Source organism: Ochotona princeps, chromosome 18, assembly GCF_030435755.1.
Source record: "Ochotona princeps isolate mOchPri1 chromosome 18, mOchPri1.hap1, whole genome shotgun sequence".
Taxonomy (NCBI): Eukaryota; Metazoa; Chordata; class Mammalia; order Lagomorpha; family Ochotonidae; genus Ochotona; species Ochotona princeps.
The window spans coordinates 24,447,575-24,462,684 of NC_080849.1; positions in this window are offsets into that span (position 1 = coordinate 24,447,575).

The following is a 15,110-nucleotide window of genomic DNA, read 5'->3' on the forward strand; positions in this document are numbered from 1 at the left end:
TTTTCCTTCAAGTTTGTTTCTGTTTGCATTGAAGTACAGCCAGGTTCTGTTGAACTGGCCTTAAGCTTACTGGTCTCTCAGGGGTGTCCCCTCTAGGTGAGTCCATCAAAGGTATTTTTCTAATGAAATTATTTCTGACATTTTCTTCATCTTCTTTTGATTATCTCTCTGCTTACTTCACTCATCACTTGTTCTTGCCTATTTTCTTTTTCCCCCCATTAGCTCCTTTGAATTTCACATCTGAAAATTGCAGATTCCGTCTTGTCTAAGTCTGGCTTAATGTATCCTCTGTTTCTTTACCTTGTGTTTTTCTTGCTTTTTGGCAAGACTTGTAATTTTTTGTTGTTGCTGTTGTTAAAAGCTGAATATGTTTGAGTGGATAATGAAATTTGAGTTCAGAAGGGCTTTTACTGGATTTTACTGATTTTTCTGAGGCTGGGCTTAACACCTTGTGTTGTTGTTGTTGCTGCTGTAGCTGTCAGAGGCTTCGAATCCCTTGCTGTTTTCCATCTTGACCCGATTTCTTTGTCAGAGACAATCTCTGCTTTGCACCTTGTTCAGCTCTAACCCATTTTTACTCTACTGGAAATTTGCTGTTGTTGTGATAAGAACACGAATGAGGAAGAGAGAATTCTGTAATCTGCTGATTAAACTCCAGTCTTTTAGTGGACCTGTGTTTATGTGATTGACTAGAACAAGGATTTTTCCAGTATTACAGAACTGGCTAGAGGTAATTAATGTGTTTCTCTAAGTTCACCCAAGGCAAATCTCTCCCTAACTCCTCCATAAAATAAGTTTTTGTTTTGGATAAAACTCACCTCTGGTTTATTTTGCAATGGTTACTTTCCTTGGACCACCACCTCCCTGCTCCAGCTAGTGGAAAATACTTATTTTCTTAAATCTTTATCATAAAATAATTTTTGAAGTTCCTAAAATAAATCCACATAACTGTAGAATACCTAACCCCTACCCAATGTTTCTCATTTTCACACTAGTTCACACTCAGCTCCCAGCAATTTGTCAACATTCTCACTTAAATACCACTTTTAGTTTACGGCTCCAGTGGCCTCAGAAACTGGGTACACCTGTTTATCCTAATTTTGAAGTGTCATGTTGTACAGCTTATGAAGCTTATTGAATGGGATGTAGAAATAGACACAAGATAACGTAACAAAGGCAATATAAATACATCCTTAAAAACTGTGACCTGACTTGTTATACTCATGATCAGTATCAGGAGGACTCTGGGGATTAGACATCAGTCAGAAATGTTTAAGTTTGGGGAGAATAATACACAATACTAAAAGATGGGAAATTTTGAAACAATGAACACTCAGCAGAGGCAGTAACCTATGCAACAAGGTGGAGGAATCCACCATGGTGGGAGGGTTTGGGGAGGGGTGGGGAGAATCCAAGTATCTATGAAACTGTGTTACATAATACAATGTAATTAATGAATTAAAAATGATAATAATAATAAAAAACCAAACAAAAAAAACTGAAAGAACAAGAATATTATATATAAGTTGCCTGTTTCATGTTTCTCAATTTTTAAATTCATTTTTGTCTTACTTGAAAGGCAGAAAGAAATACACACAGAGAAAATGACATATGGAGGATGAGACCTGCCATTTGCTGGCTCAAATCCCAAATATCCAAAAAGTCCCTCCAACAATATTGTTCACACCTTTTCTCCCTCTTACTTAAATAAAACCTCACTTCTCCTATAATCTCCATTGTGTGCAGTCTTGTAAATCATCATCAACACCAGCGCAAGCAGCAGGAATTCATCTCAGCTGTTTCCTTGCAACATTAACAGCTGTGCCAATCACCCAATTCATGCATGCCTGCTGCTAATGCCCAAAACAGGACTTCTTGGGAGTAAACTCTTAAGTATTTGTGTGCTCACAGAACCTTCTACATGGAGATGACTTCTCATGAACACAGGCTTTATTGATTCCTACATACTACTATCCACAGACATCCCAGATAAAAATGTTAATTCCTAGAATTCAGAATTGTAGTAATCATTCGTGCATCATTCCTTTCAAATACCTGCCACAGGATTCACAATTAAAGATGAACAATCAGGCTTATCTTTGGACATGATCAACCTTGAAAATCAATGAAAGACTAAAAGCATAAGCCAGAATGAGAATCCTGCTCCCAGCTGTCAGGCAGTTTGGAACCTCGTTCCCCAAGCCAGGCCTGCTCTTTGGAAATCCTCTCACAGCCACTTCTTCACTGCCTTGTTATCTATTCAGCACTACTTCCTCACTATCTGCCTCAGGTCCAAGTGATCTGGTTTCTCCACAAACCCGTGCGCTATTTATTTCAGTCTCATTCCAGCTATGTATTCACGGTGATAACCTGACCCACAATCCATTCTCTCCTTCTTCAAATTACTTTATTACATGATCTCCTCCAAATCCTATCTTCTTCTAAGACCTCTAGGACTTCTGCAGATACACACCATGTGCAGAACATTATGTATCTTAATGCATTCAGTTCTCATGGTAGCTCTTAGGGTTGATATTATCTCTGCCAGACACACACAAAAAAATGAGATAGAGAGGTTGTGAGTGGACAGGTATGACTTGGCTAGTGGTCATCAAGCTCTCTCATTTGGCCTTAACCTGAAAGTAGTACTCATAAGCTCCTCAATCCATCCTTAATGTCAGTAATGCATTTTAAAAAGATTTATTTATTATTATTAAAACGCGAGATAGACTTACAGAGAAGAGAGACAGGGAGGAAGATCTTTCATCTGCTCGTTTACTTCCCAAATGACCACAGTGACTGTAGCTGAGCTGAAACCAACGCCAGGAGTCAGGAGCCTCTCTTCAGTTTTCCACATGCGTGCAGGGTCCCAAGGCTTTGGGGCCATCCTCTGCTGCTTTCCCAGGCCAGGAGCAGAGAGCTGGATGGGATGTGGAGCAGCCAGGACACAAACTGGTGCCCATTTAGTATCCTGACACTTGCAAGGCAAGGAAGGATTTAGCCATTAAGTCATCATGCCGGGCCTTAGAAATACATTGTAGTGTTCAATTTTAGTATTCAAATGTTCTTGGTTTTATGTGGGGATCTCTGATCTCTGTATACAGTTCTAAAATCAAGTGGGAGATACAGTTTTTAAGACTGTCCCCAGGTTATGAAGTGATTTCTGATGGTGGTTGCCCATTTACAACTAGTAGAGAATCTGTCACCTCCTGATAAATGAGAAAGGATTACATGTTGACTTATTTTCCCTGTAGATTAAAATTGAATGTTTATGTAAAAGTGGGCAGATTTGACCAAAATTTGCTTTCTCAAAACCTGCGCTCTTTTCTCGCTACCTTAAAGCTTATGAAACAGAACACAACTGTTTTCTGATTCATAATTCACGAAATCTGTGAAGAAATCCCATGATATCTGCACATTCTAGCTTCCTAACAAAGGTCCTCTTATCCTGTAATCCCAAGATCATTAGTTTGCATACCAAATGAAGCTAATAGAGTTTTAATTAAGTATGTAAACTGATGACTTGGAAGATGCTGACTTTTATTAGCTAATTCATTAGCTAATAAAAGTTATCTAAATATGCATATATCTAGCATTTTCTAAAGGAGGTATTTAATTTACAATTTAATAGGAAATGTAAATGTTGAAGCATACCTGATGTTATCATTAGTTTTCATAAATGTCTCTTTTGAGATAATGCTGATCAAGCTCAGATGAAGAAATTTTTATGCTCCAAAAAGAATCAGCTGCAAGGAGAATATTTGCCTCACTTCCGCATTTTCCAAACCATGTTTCTGAAACAACGGTTGGCTCAAGATCAAAATAGACTGTTTCTCATCAGGTATGACAAAAAGAAACTGAATACTCCAAAAGACATTAAAATTTCATCTCCTGCATGATAAATATTGAAAGCTGTTTTTGTATGTGAATTTCAAGATCTTCTGCTTCACTTCTCAAAGGCTTGTAAAGGAACTCAATGTTGAGGTTGGGAACTAATCAAGATCATGCATGCAGATGGCCGGAACCCAATATTTGAGCTGTCACCTTCAGTCTCCCAAACTCTGCATTAAGAGAGCTGGAGTTCCAACCCAGGTGCCCCAATGTAGCGCATTGATGTCTCAACCTTTAGGCTAAATGCCTACTTACACACTCTCCTTGAACTTGAATTATCTGAATAACTGTCTTGATTTTCCACCTAATAGGTACTTAAAATTATTTTGGTATTTTGATAAATTTAAAGACAGCTGTAATTAGTGTCCTATGAAGAACTCTCCTATCCAGACATCTTTTCTTTTCACAACATGTCATGAACAACGCTAGGTTTATATGTGACCCAACCTTGAATTTGCTGGGTGGCAGGCATGGCTTTCTTGTGCCAGCCACTGTCAAAAAGGAAGGGAGGAAGGAAGGGAAGAAATAAAGGAAAGAGAAAGAGAGAAAAGGAGAGAGAGAAAGAAAGAAAAGCAAATCATGAATCATGGAACCTTATAAATGGGATAGAAACAAGATGGAAAAATCACAATTTAAGTATGTATACTCATGTATCTGCTTCATATTGTTCATAAATCTTCATTCCAAGCTATAAACATTATAAAATTTACAATAAAAGGTTATGTACAATACTTGGAGCTGGGTAAAGAGTAAGTGAAGAATAATCACAGCCTTCACAGATCACCTTTGATTATGTTTTTTTTTTTTCTTTTAAAGATTTGCTATTTATTTGTAAGTCAGAGCAAGTGATGGGCCACATCAAACTGCTAGAATGCAAGAAAACTAGATCTTGGGGCAAATTTCACAGGAGACTTGTGGACTCACCACTGTGAGACTGCAGCAGCCACCACACAGAGCTGGGGATGCTGACAGGCCAAATCAGGCTAGACCATAGAAGTCACTGGATAGCAACCCACCTGACACTCTGGACCTGGCACTGTGAGGAGGCCAGGTGACATCAGGCTGCAGCATTGCCAGCACATGCAAGGGCTAAAACTGGGGGGTGCAGATCATGCTAAGGCCACTATAGCTGCTGGCACATGAGTTCCATGGCTGGGGGCAGATCTGGTAGGGAAACGTGGGGAACTCCACTACTAACCACAGTTTCTGTTGGGGAACACAAGAGCCAGGGCTGAGGGGAGGTCAGGCAAGACAGACTGCAGCACTCAGAGGCATTTGTGTGAGCCAGGTCTTGGAGTAGGCCAGGCTGGGTCAGGCTTCAGCAACCACTGGCATGTACTAGAGCCAGAACGGGGTATGAGCCATACCTTGCCTGGCTGGGCTTCCACATCCCCCGATGAGAGTTGAGACTATAGGTGGACCAGGCCAGTTTGGGTTGAAGCACCAGCCAGCACATGCACGATCTGGTGCTGTGAATGGGCCTGGTAGAGGAACTCTGAGGATCTCCCTGCTGGGCTGCAGTTCTTCCTGGTGAGTGTAAAAGCTGGGGCTGTTGGTAGGTCAGTCTAGGCTAAGCTGTAGCACCCATTAACGGGCGCAGGCCAGTCAGACTAGGCCACAGCACCTGCCAGTAAGTGCCAGAACTGGGAGGCTGGCCATGTCTCTCTGGGTGGTGGCATTCGTTAGCACACAGGTACTGGGGCTGGGAGTGGGCCTTTTTTTTCACTTAACAATATACCTGTGAAGCTCATCCACACTGTTGGAAGCATCCGGGGCTCACTTTATTTAATTGCTGTTTAATAGTCCATTGAGTGTATACATGACAATATTGCTACTCACTTCGTGTATTTTTAGAGGGAACCATTCATGTATATGTATGTTGGAAATATATAATCACTTCATTTATTTGGGGTCTATTTCCCAGATATGCTTACGAAATTACTGGGTCTGGGGCCAGTGTTGTGGCACAATGAGTGAAGATGCGATCTGTGGGGCTAGCATCCCATTTGGGTGCTAGTTGAATTCCAAGGTGTTCTACTTTTGAACTAATTCCCAGCTACTATGCCTGGGAAAGTGCAAGAAGACCCAAGTCTTCGGGTTCTGCACCACATGTGAGACCCTGGTGAAGTGTGGGCTCTTGCTTCAGCTTGCCCAGCCTCTGAGATGAGACCTTTGGGGGAGTGTACCAGTGGATTGCAGATCTCTCCCTCTTTGTCCACCTCCCACCCCATGATCCAGCCTTTTGATTATATAAATGCATTTTTAAAAATAAATAAATTATAGGGTATGAATACATGCAGCTTTAATAGACACTGTAAAATGTTTTCCATAGCACTTGCACCAATTTGTTTTCTCATAATGCATGAAAGATTCAGTCACTCCATGTTCATACCGGCTATTTGATATTCTCTCCCTCCTGCCTTCTCTACCTCTACTCCATTTTATTTTTTCTTTCTTCTAGATTCATACTCAATTTCTCTAGGGGATTGATTCCTCACTGATTGGTAGAAGTTTCTATCTACTAGAAATGTTCCATTTTTTGGATCCAGGCTGTACCATTATATTCTCTTATCTCCTTTGTGCCAGGCTGCCTTTTTGCTTTGGCTATGCGTTTCAATAAATATAAGTTTATTATAATTAATATTCTTTACATTTTGATTAAAAATCATGAGTTTATGATGAACTTCTTTCCATATTATTCCCTGAAAGCCTTTGTTGTTTATGCATATTTAAATCTGTAATTCATTTCAAACTTCACTGGAAGAAATATGATCCACTCTTCAAGTGCTCATATTTGACTCAAGATATTCTAGTGGCATTTTCATTTGAATTATGCTAATATTGATGACATATTTTTCAATATTTTCCAGACTGACCTCCATAAAGTCCTTTTAATTTTGTAATTAATTTTCTACAAACTAAATTATTCTCAATGTTTTCATTTCAATTTTTATTTAAATAATCATTTCAATGTTGATTGAATATTTATGATTACATTATACAATAAAGCCTTGATTCCATTTTCAAAATACCTTCAAGATACTGTTCCACTTTTACATTTACTTCTAGCATTCTTAAGATATATTGATCTAATGCCCGGCGCAATAGTGTGGTGGTTAAAGTCCTCGCTTTGCACGCGCCGGGATCCCTGCAGCCCCGCTTCCCATCCAGCTCCCTGCTTGTGGCCTGGGAAAGCAGTCGAGGAAGGCCCAATGCTTTGGGACCCTGAACCTGCGTGGCAGATCGAAAAAGTTCCTGGCTCCTGGCTTCAGATTGTCTCAGCTCCAGCCGTTAAGCCCACTTGGGGAATGAACCATCGGACAGAAGATCTTCCTCTCTGTCTCTCCTCCTCTCTGTATATCTGGCTTTCCAATAAAAATAAATAAATCTTTAAAAAAAGATATATTGATCTAATCTTTATACATTTAAAATTTGAAAACTATATTTTTTGTTATTTATCATAAGTATATTAAAAGGCAAATAGTTGAAATTCTTGTTATTTTAGGTACTATATAGCAGATTAACACCTTGTTTTTAACTTCTAGGACAAAACATCTTAGTCTTCTACATTTTTGTTATCCAAAGAGGTCCTAGTGTCTCTTATGACTATACTGAAATCACAGGATGTGGGAGGCAAAAAGTACTCAAGACACATGGATACCTTTAACACTTACATAGGGGCAAATCTGGTATCTTCCAAATACCTGGTGTCTGGAGAGTCTCTTTCTAGAGGAATGTTCTCAATGGGATTTAAATGTGCTTAATAAAGAGCACAAAGATTCTCTGGTGAGTTCATTTACAACAACCTAAGCCAGGGATGGTTTCTGACTTCCCAGATCTGATTCTAAAACATCTAAAAGCAAGGATAAGATTGGTATTTCTGAAAAGTGCTGAAGGCCTGGGTACATAACTGAACAGAGCATGAGGCAGAACTAGTCAAAAGAAATCTAATATCGATTTTTGTTTCCTAATTTTTCCATGATGATGTGGTCTCCTTGTTTTGTGCCCACAGACTGAGCCCCTTCTCAGATTTCTGCATGGCAATCTAGCATATTATAGTCCACAATTGGTTACCTATAAATTGAATTAACAGTCAGTTCACATGTATCAATCATTTCTCAAGACTTCCTGCTCTTACAAGACACACAGTGATGGTCTCGTAGTACTAAAACTAGTAGGGTGGCTACATGCTTTGAGTAGGGTTTAAGGTGATTTTGAAGAGTAGGTTTTTAACTCTAAATATATTCTTCTCTTTTTTTTATTCTCCTTGTAAACCCAAAGTTTTTAAATTACACAATTAGAAGTATGTCTTAAAATAGGGTGTGACAAATTCAAACTGAAAGATTACTAAGTTACAATTGGAAGTCTATTGGGAAAGTGATATGAGATGACTAAGAGCTCAGGAGACAGATTTTCTCCTGAAACGATCTGGAAACAGAATGGGGATAAGCCAGAGACTGGAACAAAACCACAAGAGAAGTGGCTGAAATTGGACTAAGGGCAGTTGAGGAGAATTTCTCTTAAATAAGATTTGATTGAGAATCCAGTTTGAAAGGGCATTAGCTGTATTGCTCATTTTTATATATGTACTATTTTATTACATATTTACAAAGTACTCCACTCTACTGCAGCTTTAATTTTTGCCTAATGTAATGAATGAAGCTGAATGTTTTAGTTCACCAAACTAACAATAGTTATAATAATCAGTTAAATAAGTTTTGTCAGATGGAAAACATTTTAAATGTATGACTTTTATAATTGGGTTAATACATTCTCATTACTGTACAATATGCTGTGTTGGCATTATTTCAAAAAAACAAAAAGGAACTAGTACTGTGAGCCATTCTTTCCTCACAGAACATGTAGACACTGCTTCTGATTCTGAGTCGCCTCCCCAAATAATGAATGTCAAAGGAAGTAGTTATGGAGATTTATGGCATGATTTTATGGCATTTCGATGAATACTCATAACTATGGGACCTTGTAGAAGGTAAAATCTGATATTTAACTCAAGCAGTTGGACTTTATCCTTTGGGGGGAAACATATATTTTCTTGCAGCTTAAGGCCATCTTAGAAGAATAGATACACATGACATAAAAGTGGTAACATTTGGCAAGTGTATGTGCAGAATTTATCTTTCCCAGTCATTCCTGGCATAATTTTTCACTATTCAAAAGCTTTATCCTGGTTATGCAATACCCTGCTTCCAGCTATAAAAATGAGAAATGTCTTCTTTTCTTTGGAAATGTTTGATTAAACAGAAAAGATACAAACAACTTGCTGTCAAGTTTTGGTTTTCAGACACAAATTGCGCATTTTACAACCACACCCAAATAAATGTTATCTTTCCCAAGAGTCCATTGTTCGGAAATGCACAAACAAGAGTTATTGATATCGTAAAATTACTTGATGCTTCTTAAAGGAAGGGGAGGAAAGTCCCTCTAACATATCCAAATAGTTTTCTTACTGTCTGATTTCAACCTCAAAGCTAATCAGCATAAGCTGAAAATAACAGATACATTACTTGTAAGATGCATATTTAACAGAATTTTTTTCCTTTTTTCCTTCAGGTTTTTCTTTCTGATCCTCCATCTTATTGGTGTAGAAATAGTCTAGTAGCACCATTCTAATTCCTCTGCACATTTCCCTACTTAATGTATTTGTTTGATTTATATTATAATTGCAGATAACATAAAGTCCGTCATTTTCAATATTAAATGTACAATATATTGTTAACAATAAACACAATGCTGGCCCATATCCTTAGAAGATCTCTTGACAAGACTTTAAAAATATCTATCCTTACTGCTTTTGTGAACAGAGATCACAAGTTGGTAATATTTAGAAAAATATACACTTAACAGAATGTGCTGTTTCTATCACATGATTCAAAAGCCTAACTATGAGTACACGTACACACACACACCTCTCTAAATCTTTGTGTCTATTAGAATATTTCCAAATTCTCTTAAGCCTCAAATAGACTGTATTCTTCTCTTAAATCGGTTATGTAACCTTTCTGATCCCTGCAGAGGTCTGACCTTTGTTCTCCTGAGGTACAAAAGTCCATTAGCCAGACTGCTCAGCCCACATAGGTACAATATTAAATCCATATTCACTGATAAGACTAACTTGGAATGACTTTCTTCTTGTTAATCTGACTCATCAACCCCCACTTTCATGTAAGAACTTTCTCAGGCAATCATAGCTGAATCTGATTTTCCCTTTCCCTGAGCTCAGCACCACACAATTTAGGAGTTGCTCATGCTCAGTCTTGCAAAAGAAAGAGAGTCCCAGTTGGACCTCACGTCACAGCTATCCTTTGCTAATTCACAAGTTAAAAGGCACTATGAGGATCAGAGATTTGGCATAATGGTTAAGCCTGTAATTTCAACATCCCATATGTGTGCCAGTTCCTGTACCAGCTGCTCCACTTCCAATCCAGCCTTGGAAAATAAGCAGAGGTTGGCTCAAGTCCTTGGGCTGTTGCAACAATGTGGAACACTAGCAAGAAGGTCCTAGGAAGCTCTCTCTCTTTCTCTCTCTATAATTCTGCCCCTCGAATGAACAAAATAAGTCTTTAAAAATGGCCAGATGAGCCATCAATATATCTGTTAATTTTGATTAAGGCGTTGCATTGTTGATTACAACCATACCCCCCCGCCCCCCCGCCCCTGCTTTTGCTTTTCTTCCCTTAGCTTCAGGGGACTCTCAATTCCATTATCCTCAAATGATTCAGAGGAGCTACACTGGAAAAAAATACATCCCTCTTTCAGTTTCAGGGGAGGCTGTTGTTAGAAACTGCAGTTTTTTTAAGAGCAGGGATTGTACTTTCCTTGCTGGGTAACAAGCACGCAGAGGGAAACCCATGCTTTACAAAATAATCAATAAAATTATTTGAATGTACAAAATGAGGGAATGATGACTAGGTTTAATGGAGGCCTGGGCAGAATATGACTCAGTCACTTAAGTATGATTGGCTTGAGCAGGAAGGAGCAGCTGTGAATTAATGGGAAATGGTTTTTCATCAGAAATAAATACCCCACTCTCACTGTCTGAGTGAGGATTGCCTCAGAGCAATCTTTATGAATCTGGGGATGATGTAAATATCCTAATTGGAGAAGTTCTGCAAGTTAAAAAGTCGTATTGTGATAGGGTTCTGTTAAGGCTCTGACTTTTCCCTGCAACAAGTAAAAGAATCTATCCCACAGCAGACACACAGGAGGATGACATGGCACGAGTGCCCAATTCTGGGATGCTGTTGCTGAAGCCCACGGATATAGGTTTTATTCTGCTGTGAAAACTCAGGGAGTCACACACAGAGCTAAAATAAACAGTAGTAGTCAGGTGCCTTCTTCTCCTTGTGACAGGATATGTGCCTGGATCCATCCCGCTGAAATAAGCAGCTAAGACCCATTTAGAGTGCTGGTTCCTTGCCTGCTGTGGTCTCAATAGTCCCATCAGCCAATTCCATCTTCTTTTTTACAAGACTGACTTATTTATTGGAAAGGCAGAGTTACAGAAAGAGGTAAAGGCAGAAACGGAGATGAGTGGTCTTCCCCAAATGGCCACCAGGAAGCTAGAGCCAGGCCAGTCTGAAGCCAGAAGCCAGCTGTTCCACTTCCGATACAGCCCCCTACTAATAAGTCTGGGAAAGCAGTAGACAAGTCCTTGGGCCTCTTCCACTGACGTAGGAAGCCCAGAAGAAGCTCTTGGCTTCTGAGTTCAGACCATATGGGATGCACACAAAATAGGGGGTGGCTTTACCTGCTAAGCCACTATGCCAGCCCTGATATATATATTTTATTCTTTTTCTTTTTGCTTTCCTTTTTTTCCCCCTCCTTTCCATAAAGATTTATATGTTTATTTCAGTTACAGAGAGAGAGAAGGCAGAGAAAGAGTTTCTCCATTTGCTGGTTCACTCCTTAAATGGCCACAATGGCCAGGGTTAGGTCAAAACCAGGAGCTAGGAGCTTCTTCTAGGGCTCCCAACTGGGTATACGGCCCAGGGACTTGGGGCATCCTCTGCTGATTTTCCCAGGCCCTTAGCAGGGAGCTGGATAAGAAACAGAACTCCTGGGACAAGAACCATGGCACATACACAATGCGGGCATCCCAGGCAGCAGCCTTACCCACTACACCCCATAGTAAATTGTTCCTGTTTTAAAAAATGGTTAACCATAACAGGACACTGTACCAAACTGAAGCAAGAACTCTTCACCTGTGTAGTGGATTCAGTCTCCCATGTGCAGCTGGAGATGTTAGGAAAGTCCTGGTCCTTGGACAGGTCAGGATAGCGAAAGTCAGTGAAGTGTGAACGAGGAGGCCTTGTGAGCAGTGCTGCAGGGAGACTAAATGGATTCAAAACCTGATTCTATGGTCACTTCTTGTCTGGCGTCTGTTCTCAACTTCATTCATCACAGAGTGTAACAATTTCTGTTTTTATCCACTCACCGTAACATTTAAGGAGATCAATGCTGGAGGAGAATATGTAAGCACATTTTGAAAAACAATTTTAAACAAAGAAAAAAACAGAAGTGAAAAGGAAAAAAACACAGAGAGAGAGCATTATAAATCTATTTAAAAACAAAACCTAAATGTCACGCTATATATCATCCTGTAATGGATCTCCTGCTGTGTCCTTCACTGTCTCCTTCCTGCTTCGGCTCCACTCTAGCAGTTCCAGCCATGGGCTAATGACTGCTTATATGTTTCCAGCAGCAGCACTGAACAAAAGGTCTGATAGAAATTTTCCAATTAAATGTAGAAAAAGGAAAAAATAGATATTTGAAAAAACATTAATGATAAAGTCAAAATCCTTACCGGAAAGAATGGCCACTAGGCTACGCTCCTTTTCACCTTCCAATAGTCACCAGGTGGACTTCCTTCCCTGTACACTGTTTCTTGCAAAGTATTTGAAATTGATTCAAACTAGAGTGCAGATGACTAAGGGAAAGGGACATACATTCTCCAAGAAACCAAAATAAAGATACTTTGAAAAATGACATTGCAAGTATCCATAATCAAATGATCTGTAAACAAGAAGAGGATTGGGAAACATCTGGGTAAGGGTTTACCAGATATGCCCCTTCTTTGGGCACATAGTTTATAAGCTTACCCACTTCTTCTTGAATTGAGGGCCCTTTTATAAGGAATGGAAGAGAGATGGAGGAAAGAAGTCATGACTACCAGGACAGAATGATTAAACATATCTGTCACCATCTCTTATCTCTTGGAGTTCTACAAAACAAGAACAGACTGAGCCCAAGTGGTAAAATTCAGCCATTATCACAAGATGGTCTCGTAACAATCTGGAAGGATATATGTGATCCCTCAAAATGCAAGTCATTATTTTCTCCAATTAAAAAAAAAAATGCCAGGATGAGATTTAAGGCCGGTGCTTTTAACATACAGCCTTCTGAAGGTTTTTGTTTTTGTTTCTTGCTTGTCTAATGAAAACAGCTGGGAGGTAGGAGTGGCCAAAGTCGAAGGCAGAAACTGAGGGCAGATATTCATGATAGATAAATAGGATTGGCACAGGACTGCCAACTGCAGTCCCAGACCTCTAAGGAGACTCCACATCTTCTTAAAGCAAGCCTTTGAGGCATCCGGTTTTCTTGGTGCCTCAAGAACCGAAGTGGAGGTGAGAGAAGTTCAGTGCATACTGCTTACCAGGAGGCTATCATTCCCTCCTTCCTGAATGTAAGTCTGTATCTTAGGGGCTTGTAGCGGGCAGGAGCTCACAGTCTTAATATTGTTCATTAAAGATAAAATAAAAACACAGCAGGAGAGTCAGCTGGGAGACATTCCTCGTGGCAGGGGGTCCATCTCTTGGACCAATGAGCTTCCATTTGTTTTGTCTTGTCTCCCTATCAGGGGTTCCTGCAGTTCTTTCAGGCATCACCTGTAATCACACTCCCTCAGCAGAATCTTACAAGAGTGAGTTTTCTTTTATGAAAAGATCAAAGCTACTGGGGAGGGGAGGAGAGGAAGAGACAGAAGGAGAGAATTAGGTCTGATGAGCAGACAGAAAGACTGTAACATTCTTAATGCTTACATCCTATACACCTGAGTAGACTATGTTAGCCCATTAAAATTTTAAATGCATGCTTCCATAGATATTTTACGGAAAACACAAGTTATGGATAAATCCATTTATGGTGGACATTCTATATAACAGTACATTAATAAAATGGAATTTTTGCAACCACTTAGGACACAAGATGACATTTTCATATGGGATTTAAAAGCTTGTCTGTCTTTTGTCTTCATTATTTGAGCTTAGATAGCTTATTGACGCTAAGCAGTGGTATTGTGGTAATTCAGTCTGAGGGATCTTTGTGTGTTTTTTAGGCCTGCTCCTCAGCTCCAGACCCAGCACATTAGGTCCATCTCTGTTATCCTGCCTGCTCCCAAACACTCACACATTCAGTCGCCACCTATGCACAGACCTTGAGCATTTAAATGTAAAAAAAATGGTTACAAATATAGGAAGTTTATAACTGAGTTTTAGAGACAAGCACACACAGACAAATAAATGTAAAATAGTCTCTACATATGGAGATAGCACGTAGAAGGTAACAGAAGCAGGTGCCATGGAAAAAGACAGAAACAAAGACAGCTCCCATTGTGTGGGGATCAGAGGAGGCCTCTGCAGGATGGGAAGGGGTCGGGAGGAAAGGCAGATGTATCAAGATCCTCCGTCTGCCTTTCGGGTCTGGCCAACTCTGCTATTTTTATCCTTCTCTACCTTCTTGCTCTGTTCCTCCTGAGAGTCACGAGGAGTGACATTAGAGAGATCAGTTTTTATAGGGTTTGCTTCTTATCTGCAAATTTTGTGCTGGCTATTCTGTATCTGCTATGCTTCTCATAGGCGATCTAGTGTCTCTCATCCTGGTTTTTTCATCCATTTCCCTGAAATCAGCCTGTCTCACCCTTTTACGTCCTCTTCCAGTCACTCTTTTAAAAGTCCTCCTCATTATTTGCCCATAGCCATGGTTTAAATCACTTTTCTGATATTGTGTTTATGGGCTGTGCTAAGTACCCTGATCTAATGCAGGAGACAGTTTTTCTAACATTATTATCCTCTGTCCCGGCTTGTGAATCATTCCTGATAGTTAGATCTTGCTTTTTTCCTGCCTCTTTGAGAAAATGTTGCCTGTCAATTAAGAACCAGCCTTGGAAGCTACTTTGGCCAAGTCGTCCAAGATAGACCTTT